Source organism: Lactuca sativa, chromosome 3 (genome assembly GCF_002870075.4).
Source record: "Lactuca sativa cultivar Salinas chromosome 3, Lsat_Salinas_v11, whole genome shotgun sequence".
Lineage (NCBI taxonomy): Eukaryota > Viridiplantae > Streptophyta > Magnoliopsida > Asterales > Asteraceae > Lactuca > Lactuca sativa.
The window spans coordinates 182,005,863-182,017,179 of NC_056625.2; positions in this window are offsets into that span (position 1 = coordinate 182,005,863).

Consider the following 11,317-nt stretch of genomic DNA (forward strand, 5'->3'; position numbering starts at 1 on the left):
TGTTGTTGAAAGTGTTTGTTTTTATATAACCATTTTCGTGCATTTTGGTTATATAAAGGTTGCCTTGGAAAAACAAAGAGTTGTTTGTTGATATGTTTGATATGTTTGTTGTGTATAAACAAGCCTTTAGAACATTTATGGTTGGTATTTATGTATTCATATGATGATGTAATAGATTAATAGGTATTATTTCATTTGTCATTTTTATTTGTCATTAGTTTTAGACTAGTTGTATTTAATGGGTTTTAAGCATTACATCAATCATGTGGTGCACATGCATCCCTAAAGCTTTGGATCTAGGTTTTCTCTAATTGTACATGCAATAATCATCCAAATCTATAAACCCTAATCTAGCATGCATAAATCGAAATTTATATCTAAAACAAAGTTAGAATCTTACCTTTCAATTGTAGCTAGCTTGATCTTCAACCTTTGAGAACTTAACACCTCGAATGTGATTCCTCTAATAGATCACAAACACCATAAGCAATGGAAGAATATTAGAGAGAGGGGAAGAGGCACAAAATCTGCGAATGATCCTTCTAGGGTTTCCAATGGTTGATTTTAGGAGTGCCATGGGGTCCTTATAGTTATATAGTTGAGCAACTAGGGTTTCAGTCAAAACCCTAATATAGTTGCTTAGTCCTTAAGCAGCCCATAGGATCCTTCCAGAAGGCCCCTTTGACGAATTCTATGTGGACTCCCACATAAATTTCGTCCATCCCTTCCTTATGAACCTTAAGCCCAACTTTGTAACTATCTTATAATTATAGTATCAGTCCCCTTAATTCAGTTCATCTCTTTTGACCACAAAATTAATTCTGAATTAATTCTTGAGCAATATTAATTAAATAATATGATTTCTCCTTTAATATATTATTCCCATAATATATTAATAAATCATAATTAACCTCTTTCTCCATAATTCATCTAGTCAAGTTGTTATGGTGAAGGCAACCCAAACGGACAATGCTACTATCGGGTCAAGTACATAACAAATATAGTTATGGGCTTAGACACCTAATCCAAGAGTCTCCTACTTGGATAATTCTAATAACTATAAATGAAAATACGACTTCAAAATCCAATTAGCAATCGTAGCTCTCAAAAGCCATTGTTGAACTCTGCCACGTCCTAAAGATAAGGGATCATGTATTCCTTCGTTCTCAAAATATCATGCAAACAAATATATGGAACATAGTCATACTTATTGTCCAGCGGTTTGTTTCCTGCTTTCTAATTTTTCTGACATAGAACTAAATTGAACACATCAACTTAGTCCTGACCGGGCCCGGTACACATAATTCAACACAAAATCATCGAGGGGCCCAAGATATCGCTTTTAACCTCTTAGGATAAAAGGAATAGATAAACTTTGACTTATATGATTGTACTATTTACTCAATAAATCGTACACAACAATACGTTTTATAACATCAAGTTACTGATGTGTGTACGAATTATCAATGCATAAGCAACTAGTAAACACCAACTCATATATCTCAGTTTAAAGACTATACGATATAATCGTCTTAATCGCTCGTGATTAATTCCATGAAGTGAGTCATTTGATTACGGGTTTAATCCAATACTCAAATCTTATTTCAGGAGCACTCATGAACATTGCAACAAACCTTTTCTATGTCTAAACGCTTAGACAATCTACAAGCCAATTCATGATAGTCTTGCCTCAATACCTACTTCTAAAGTATGATCGACTGTGGATAGTTTGAATAATCATATTATTCTAGAAGTCAAAACATGCAAAATGAAACAATAGTAAACAATTGACAAAAGACAATAACTTTACTCATAAATAAAACTCCTTTATTTAATCATCAAATGCCAATTACATTTTATCTATTACAAGTTTCTAAACAACTATCTAATCACTAGAACTAATATCCTCCTTCAACCCAATACTCCAAGCATGCTGCAAGTGATTAACCCTACTCAGTCCCTTCATAAGTAGACCTGTTGGGTTCTCCTCTGACGATACCCTCTTTACTACGAGGAGTCCCTCTTGTACTCAATGTCTGATGAAGTGGTATTTTTTGTTGATGTGCCTGGATCTACCATGATCCCTTGGTTCCTTGGTAAAGGTGACCACACCCTCGTTGTCACAGAAAATTTTCATAGGCTCTTTTATGGCCGGTACAACTCCAAGGTATCCAATGAAGTTCTTCAGCCATATTGCCTCCTTCAACTCTTCGTTTGCTGCTATGTACTCTAATTCGCACGTTAAATCAGCTACGGTCTCCTGCTTGGAACTTTTCCAAGTCACTGCTCCTCCATTCAGGGTAAATACCCAGCCTGACTGAGAGTGGAAATTATCTTGGTCGGACTGAAAACTGGCGTCACTATACCCTCGCACTCTCAAGTCATCACTCCCATAGAGGATAAGAAACCAGTCATTAGTCCTCCGCAGGTACTTAAGAATGTTCTTTACCGCAGTCAAATGAGCTCTACAAGGATTCCCTTGATATCTGCTGACCATGCTCAAAGCGAAGGCCACATCAGGACGAGTACACGTCATAGCATACATGATCGAGCCAACAGCGGAAGCATAAGGTACTCGACTCATTTTTGCTATCTCAGCTTCGGTACTCAGCCTTTGAGTCTTACTCAACTTGGTATTGCTTTGGATTGGTAATTCCCCTTTCTTAGAATTCTCCATGCTGAAACGTTTCAACACTTTATCCAAGTAAGTACTTTGACTAAGTCCTATTAGTCTTTTACTCCTATTTCTCAATATCCTTATCCCCATAATATAAGAAGCTTCTCCAAGGTCCTTCATAGCGAAGCACATCCCAAGCCAGGACTTAACCTCTTGCAAGTTTGGGACGTCGTTTCCTATAAGCAGTTTGCCATCCACATAGAAAACAAGAAAGCTAATTATACTCCCACTGGCTTTGACATATACAGATGACTCATCCTTGCTTCTCGAAAAACCAAATTCTTTGACTTTCTCATTGAAACAAAGATTCCATCTGCGAGGTGTTTGTTTTAATCCATAGATGGATTTCCCAAACTTACACACTCTATTAGGGTACTTTGCATTGACAAAACCCTCTGGCTGACTCACGTAAACATCTTCAGCCAACTTCCTATTTAGGAAAGTGCTCTTGACATCCATCTGCCATATTTCATAATCATGAAAAGCAGTTATGGCTAGCATAACCCTTATAGATTTAATCTTCGCTACTGGTGAGAAGGTCTCATCATAGTCAACTCCACGATTTTGAGTAAAGCCCTTCGCAACCAATCGCACCCTATATGTGTGTACTTTCCCATCCATGTCGGTCTTCTTCTTGAAGATCCATTTGCACCCGACGGTCTTACGACCTGGCACATTGTCAAATCAGTTCCAAACTTGATTCTCATACATGGAATGAATCTCGCTGTCCATAGCCTCTTTCCATTTTGCAGACTCTGGGCCTGAAATGTGTAACAGCCCGGAATTTCAGGTATTTCTTTAAATTATTTTTGGGGCACAATTAGGAGGGGACTCGGCGAGTTGGTGCACGACTCGCCGAGTAGGGCCATGGTCTTGGTTGCAGATGCGCGACTGGACTCGACGAGTCCAATAAGGGACTCGGCGAGTCGACGCCGTTCCGCTGAACCCTAGCCGTTTCATTTCTGATCGTATATAACGATCTTATGGCCGTCATGTCGCGTCTTTTGGCCGGTTGAAGATCCCCTGGGAGTGTGTGAGCATCTGAAGCAAGAGAGAGGACTTGAGAAGGCTTGAAGAGATTGTTAGACAAGGAGGAGCAAGGTGGTGATCAAAGGAATCGAGTACTGGAGGTTTGGAGACACAGGGAACACGTTTCCAGGTAATCTTCGGATTGAAATCTGTAACTTTTACGTTGTATGCGAGTTTAGGGTTTAGGAAACCCAATTAAGGGTTAGTTAGATTATATTGTTGTTATAAGTGTTAAAAAACCCCTGTAATAGTATATGTGAAAGTCCAGGAAGCCCTATATCTATATACTTCGAAATCATGCGAAATACAGGAGGCAGCGGATTGACTGCATGGCAAGGACTCGCCGAGTCCAATGATCAGACTCGGCGAGTAGCTTGAAGATTCACTAGAACTCGCCGAGTTGTTCTTCAGACTCGGCGAGTAGCTTGAAGGTTCACTAGGACTCGTCGAGTTGTTCTTCAGACTCGGCGAGTAGATTGAAGATCTACTGGAACTCGTCGAGTCGTTCTTCAGACTCGGCGAGTGGTGTCAGGATGTCTATACTCGTCGAGTTACCCTTTGCACTCGACGAGTCCGGTCAAGATTGACCGTTGACCTGTATATATCTTAGAGGGGTCAGTTGTCTTGTTTGAGAAGATCATTAACTAAGGCTGTGGTATTATAGGGAACCTGCGGACTAGCGGATTGTGTGCGAGTAGCTCGAAGAGGTTATAGCCTGCGTACTACGAGGTGAGTCTTCTCACTATACTTCACCCGGAAGGGTTTGACTGTTAGACCGGAAGGTCGTGTGTGTTATATTCATGCTATGTCTAGAGAGGTAGATGCTTTATATGTGATGTGTGCTTATATGTGATGTATGCTTATACGAGCCGGAAGGCGAGACTTTATGTGATAGAAAGAACGGTATGATGTATGATTTATGTGTTATGAGTATTATGTTACATGTGTTATGTTTTATGCTATCATGGGCCGGAAGGCAAAATGCTATGGGCCGGAAGGCAATCTAATACGGGCCGGAAGGCGATATATATTATGGGCCGGAAGGCGATACTATACCGGGCCGGAAGGCAATGTTATGTGGACCGAAAGGTCCGGGCCGGAAGGCGTATGTGGGTAAGTCGTATACTGGGGAACTCACTAAGCATTTATGCTTACTAGTTGTGTTTATGTTTTTCAGGTACTAGTGATGACCGTGGAAAGGCGCCGGCGTGACGCGTACACACTGCCACTGTTGAAGATCCTGGAGATCTATTATTTATATTTTGAAACAAACTTGGAATAAACCCTTTTGTCGAATAATGATGTTTTGTTTTTAACGAAAAATTTATTTGAAAATTTGAGCTGTTACAATTGGTATCAGAGCCTTGGTTTGAGGGATTCGGGTGTACTTTTGGGTGCAACTGAACTCAGACCGGGGATTTGAGGAAAAACTTTTTCTTAAAAATAATAAGGACATAACATTTTATAAAGGTCAAGGCGGTAAAAACAAGGGTGGAACAGTGTGTACGAGCAGCCAGCGTCCGAACGGTAAAGATCCCCAGAATACCTTACGATGTTATGTTATGCACTGAATTATGAATTGTTATGCATGCTAGAAGACTAGGTATACATGATAGGAATAGAATTGCCTGTTTTGTGATGCCTTAGTCTAGGGAGATTGCTTATATGAGATATTTGGTAGCGTGCAAGTAAATAGTGCATACTAGAAGTAGAGTACTCGTTATTCGGGATTTGGGGAGGAAGATTTGGGACAAATACTGATACGGTGTGGTCGGTAGTATTGGGCCCGTACTATCGAAGGCACCGGATCAGTGGAAGACTCAAATAAGAATCCCTGGAAATCGGAGACTGGGTAGGGCGCGTATCGAGTACAATTGTACTTGGTGGAGTCTCTGATGATTTTATGTTGTATTTCAGAGACATCATGGTTATCACACGCAATGGGGCGAGTTCGAGCGGTGCGAGTGACGAGGAGATTCGTCAGATTATTCAGGAAGAGGTAGCTGCGGCGGTCCGGGCTGAGATCCCGGAGATGTTTGGGTCTATTAAGACCACGTTGATGGAGGAGTTTGAGGAGCGGTGCGCCGCACTTACTGAAGCTGCAGTTGCTGCCGCTACCGCAGCGGTGGTTGCTGCCAGGCCGCAAGGGGGTGATTCATTACTATTCAGGGAATTCAGCAACACGAAACCCCCTGAATTTGATGGGACGCAGGATCCGATCGCAGCTATGAGGTGGATCGCCGACATCGAGGGGTGTTTCTATACTTGCTCATGCCCGGAGCACTTGAGGGTACGGTTCGCTTTGAACCAGCTCCGTCTGGGAGCGAAGGATTGGTGGAAGTTCGTGACAGCGAACTTCACTCAGGCAGAGATTTCGGCGGTGACATGGGAGAGGTTTATAGAGATGTTCAGGGATGAGTACGTTCCCCCGGTAGAGAGGGAGCGATTGATTCAGGAGTTCTTGACCCTTAAGCAGGGTACTGATTCCGTGGCAGTGATCACACGGAAGTTTCATGAGAGGGCAATGTTCTGCCCCGAGCTGGTATCTACGGAGCAGTCGTGAATGAGCCGCTATTTGGGTGTTTTGAAGAGGGAGATTCGGGAGTTTGTGTCAAACTCCACCTATCGTACTTTCACTGAGCTTCAGGCGAACGCCAGGAAGCGCGAGATTGAGTTGGAGACTCAAGCGAGGGAGGAGGCTGAGTCTCGGCAGGTGGATCGACGGCCGGCCCAGTCTCAGCCGGCAGTCAAGCGGACTAAGTTCGCTGATTCGAGGATGGGAGGTTCGAAGGGTCGCACTTGCGCGAAGTGCGGCAAGAGTCACGAGGGGGCGTGTCGAGCTGGTGGTTGCTACAAGTGTGGCAAGGACGGACATATTGCCAGGGATTGCCCTAAGGGGTTTATGGTTTGCTTTCACTGCAACCAGACAGGCCATCGGAAGGCCGAGTGCCCGCAACTTCGTCAGGGAGCTACACCTACTACCCGGACTACTGAGACCCGACCGGTGAAGGTCGAGGCCCCGAGGGCTCGCGGGAGAGCCTTTCAGCTGACTGCGGAGGAGGTCCGCGCTGCGCCCGATGTTGTGGCAGGTATGTTATCTTTCATGTATTTAATTAAAGGTCGAAATGTTATGCTTATGTTAATATATGTGTAGGTACTTTCCTTGTGAACTCTATGTCTGCTCTAGTATTATTTGATTCGGGTGCGAGTAGATCGTTTGTATCGTTAGCTTTTAGTCAGCACATCGGCATTAGTCGTGAGCCGTTAAGTCGGCCTTTGAGCGTTTCCATTGCGGCTGAGAGGGTGATTTGTGCTACGGAGGTTTTTCGGGGATGTGTGCTAGAGATCTTTGGGGTCGCATTTCCGATTGACCTAATTCCTATTGCGATGGGTGATGTCTGTGTCATTGTAGGCATGGACTGGTTGAGCCGATTCAGCGCTGTCATCGACTGCGAGCGTCAGTTGGTGACTATACGAGACCCTAGTGGGGGAGTTCTTACGGTATACGGCGAGGGTACCCGTTCGGGATCAGCTTTTTGTTCGGCCGCTAGGGCGAGGCAATGTTTACAGCAGGGATGTAACGGTTTTGTGGCGTATGTGATGGATACGCGGGAGAGTTCCGAGAGACCGAAGACATTGAAGGAGGTTCCAGTGGTGCGCGAGTTTCCAGATGTTTTCCCCGAGGATTTGCCGGGAATACCTCCTGCGAGGCAAGTGGAGTTTGGTATTGATCTAGTTCCAGGGGCGGCGCCTATTGCGAAGGTGCCTTATCGTCTTGCACCTCCAGAGATGCAAGAATTGTCCTCGCAACTTCAAGAGTTGTTGGGGAAGGGATTTATTCGGCCGAGTAGCTCGCCGTGGGGAGCACCGATTTTGTTCGTCAAGAAGAAGGATGGTTCACACCGGATGTGTATCGATTACCGGGAACTGAACAAGGTGACAGTTAAGAACCGCTATCCGTTACCGAGAATCGATGATCTATTCGATCAGTTGCAAGGGGCATCTTGGTTTTCCAAGATTGATTTGAGATCAGGGTACCATCAGGTAAGGGTGCGGGATGAGGACGTCCAGAAGACAGCCTTTAGGACGCGGTATGGGCATTACGAGTTCGTGGTGATGCCTTTTGGGCTCACCAATGCCCCAACAGTGTTCATGGATCTCATGAACAGGGTATGCAGGCCGATGCTGGATCGGTCTGTGATTGTATTCATCGACGACATTCTGGTGTATTCGCGGTCTAGGGAGCAGCATGAGGGACATTTGAGGGAGGTCCTTGAGGTACTGAGGTCGGAGAAGCTATATGCAAAATTCTCCAAATGTGACTTCTGGTTACGGGAGGTTCAATTTCTGGGGCACGTTGTAAACCAGGCAGGGATATTGGTCGATCCGGCCAAGGTGGAAGCGGTGATGAGATGGGAGGCACCAAAGTCACCTTCGGAGATCAGGAGTTTCCTTGGGTTGGCAGGGTACTATCGAAGGTTCATTAGGGACTTCTCCAAGATCGCAGTGCCACTTACCAAATTGACCCGAAAGGGTGTTACATTCTCATGGGGACCCGAGCAGCAGACTTCCTTCGAGGCACTTCGTCAGAGACTGTGCGAAGCACCAGTATTAGCTCTTCCGGAAGGGATGGAGGACTTCGTCGTATATTGCGACGCATCGATTTCAGGACTGGGTGCAGTGTTGATGCAGAGGGGCCATGTGATAGCCTATGCATCGAGGCAGCTGAAGCCTCACGAAGCGAGATATCCCACGCATGACTTAGAGTTGGGGGCAGTAGTGTTCGCCCTCAAAATTTGGCGTCACTACCTGTACGGGGTTCGTTGTACCATATACACGGACCATAAGAGTTCGAAGTATTTGATGGATCAACCCAACCTAAACATGCGCCAGAGGAGATGGTTAGACGTGGTTAAGGATTATGACTGTGAGATCCTATACCACCCAGGCAAGGCTAATGTGGTAGCTGATGCATTGAGTCGTAGGGCGGAGGGTACTCCATTGCGGGACGTATGTTTGAGATTGACGGTGGTGACTCCGGTATTAGATACTATTCGTGGGGCACAGGCCGAGGTTGTGAAGTCTGGGATGCAGAAACAGGAGCGGGTCGTCGGGTTAATTTCAGAGTTCGTTACGGATGGGCGGGGACTTCTGACATTTCAGGGTCGGATCTGGGTGCCATTCGTGGGCGGTACGCGTGTTATTTTGATGGAGGAGGCACATAGATCGAAATTCTCGATCCATCCCGGTGCTACGAAAATGTATCTGGATTTGAAAAAGGAGTACTGGTGGCCTTGCATGAAGAGAGACGTTGCTTGGTTCGTGGAGAGGTGTTTGACCTGCCGTAAAGTTAAGGCCGAGCACCAGAGACCGCACGGTAAGTTGCAACCCTTGGAGATCCCTAAGTGGAAGTGGGATCAGATCACGATGGATTTCATCACCAAATTGCCGAAAACTGCCAGGGGAGTCGATGCGATTTGGGTAATTGTGGATAGACTAACAAAGAGTGCACATTTCCTTGCCATTAGTGAAAGTTCATCAGCAGAGAAGTTGGCGGAGTTGTACGTGAGAGAGATAGTATCTCGGCATGGAGTGCCGACCTCGATTGTTTCGGACCGCGATGTACGTTTCACTTCCAGGTTCTGGAAGAAATTCCATGAGGAGTTGGGTACTAAACTGCATTTTAGTACCGCATACCATCCCCAGACCGACGGTCAAAGCGAGCGGACGATCCAGACATTGGAAGATATGCTTAGAGCGTGTGTGTTAGACTTCGGGGGTAGATGGGATGCGCATCTGCCGCTGGCTGAGTTTTCCTACAACAACAGCCATCATTCGAGCATTGGTATGCCACCTTTTGAGTTGTTGTATGGTAGGAGGTGTCGCACTCCCATTTGCTGGGGAGAAGTGGGACAGAGAGTGATGGGCAGTACAGAGATCGTACTTCAAACGACTGAACAGATCCAACGGGTGAGGCAGAGGTTATTGACCGCCCAGAGCCGACAGAAGAGTTATGCGGACAGACGCCGGTCCGAGCTCGAATTCCAGGTCGGCGACTTCGTTCTCCTAAAGGTTTCTCCTTGGAAAGGGGTGATTCGGTTCAGGAAGAGGGGCAAATTGGGGCCCCGGTTCATAGGTCCATTTCGGGTAATTGCAAGGGTAGGTCGGGTAGCTTATCGGTTGGAGTTGCCAGCGGAGCTAAATCAGATTCACAATACCTTCCACGTATCACAGCTGAGGAAGTGTATAGCCGATGAGGCAGCAGTGGTTCCGTTAGAAGATATCCAGGTAGATGCGAGTCTGAATTACGCCGAGAGACCAGTAGCTATCAGGGATCGGAAGATCAAGGTTCTACGGAACAAGGAAATACCTCTGGTGTTGGTTCAGTGGCAACATCGGAAAGGATCGGAGATGACTTGGGAGCCGGAAAGAGAAATGCGGGAGCAACATCCGGAGTTATTCGCAGAATGAGAGACTTCGAGGGCGAAGTCTAGTTCTAGTGGGGGAGAGTTGTAACAGCCCGGAATTTCAGGTATTTCTTTAAATTATTTTTGGGGCACAATTAGGAGGGGACTCGGCGAGTTGGTGCACGACTCGCCGAGTAGGGCCATGGTCTTGGTTGCAGATGCGCGACTGGACTCGACGAGTCCAATAAGGGACTCGGCGAGTCGACGCCGTTCCGCTGAACCCTAGCTGTTTCATTTCTGATCGTATATAACGATCTTATGGCCGTCATGTCGCGTCTTTTGGCCGGTTGAAGATCCCCTGGGAGTGTGTGAGCATCTGAAGCAAGAGAGAGGACTTGAGAAGGCTTGAAGAGATTGTTAGACAAGGAGGAGCAAGGTGGTGATCAAAGGAATCGAGTACTGGAGGTTTGGAGACACAGGGAACACGTTTCCAGGTAATCTTCGGATCGAAATCTGTAACTTTTACGTTGTATGCGAGTTTAGGGTTTAGGAAACCCAATTAAGGGTTAGTTAGATTATATTGTTGTTATAAGTGTTAAAAAACCCCTGTAATAGTATATGTGAAAGTCCAGGAAGCCCTATATCTATATACTTCGAAATCATGCGAAATACAGGAGGCAGCGGATTGACTGCATGGCAAGGACTCGCCGAGTCCAATGATCAGACTCGGCGAGTAGCTTGAAGATTCACTAGAACTCGCCGAGTTGTTCTTCAGACTCGGCGAGTAGCTTGAAGGTTCACTAGGACTCGTCGAGTTGTTCTTCAGACTCGGCGAGTAGATTGAAGATCTACTGGAACTCGTCGAGTCGTTCTTCAGACTCGGCGAGTGGTGTCAGGATGTCTATACTCGTCGAGTTACCCTTTGCACTCGACGAGTCCGGTCAAGATTGACCGTTGACCTGTATATATCTTAGAGGGGTCAGTTGTCTTGTTTGAGAAGATCATTAACTAAGGCTGTGGTATTATAGGGAACCTGCGGACTAGCGGATTGTGTGCGAGTAGCTCGAAGAGGTTATAGCCTGCGTACTACGAGGTGAGTCTTCTCACTATACTTCACCCGGAAGGGTTTGACTGTTAGACCGGAAGGTCGTGTGTGTTATATTCATGCTATGTCTAGAGAGGTAGATGCTTTATATGTGATGTG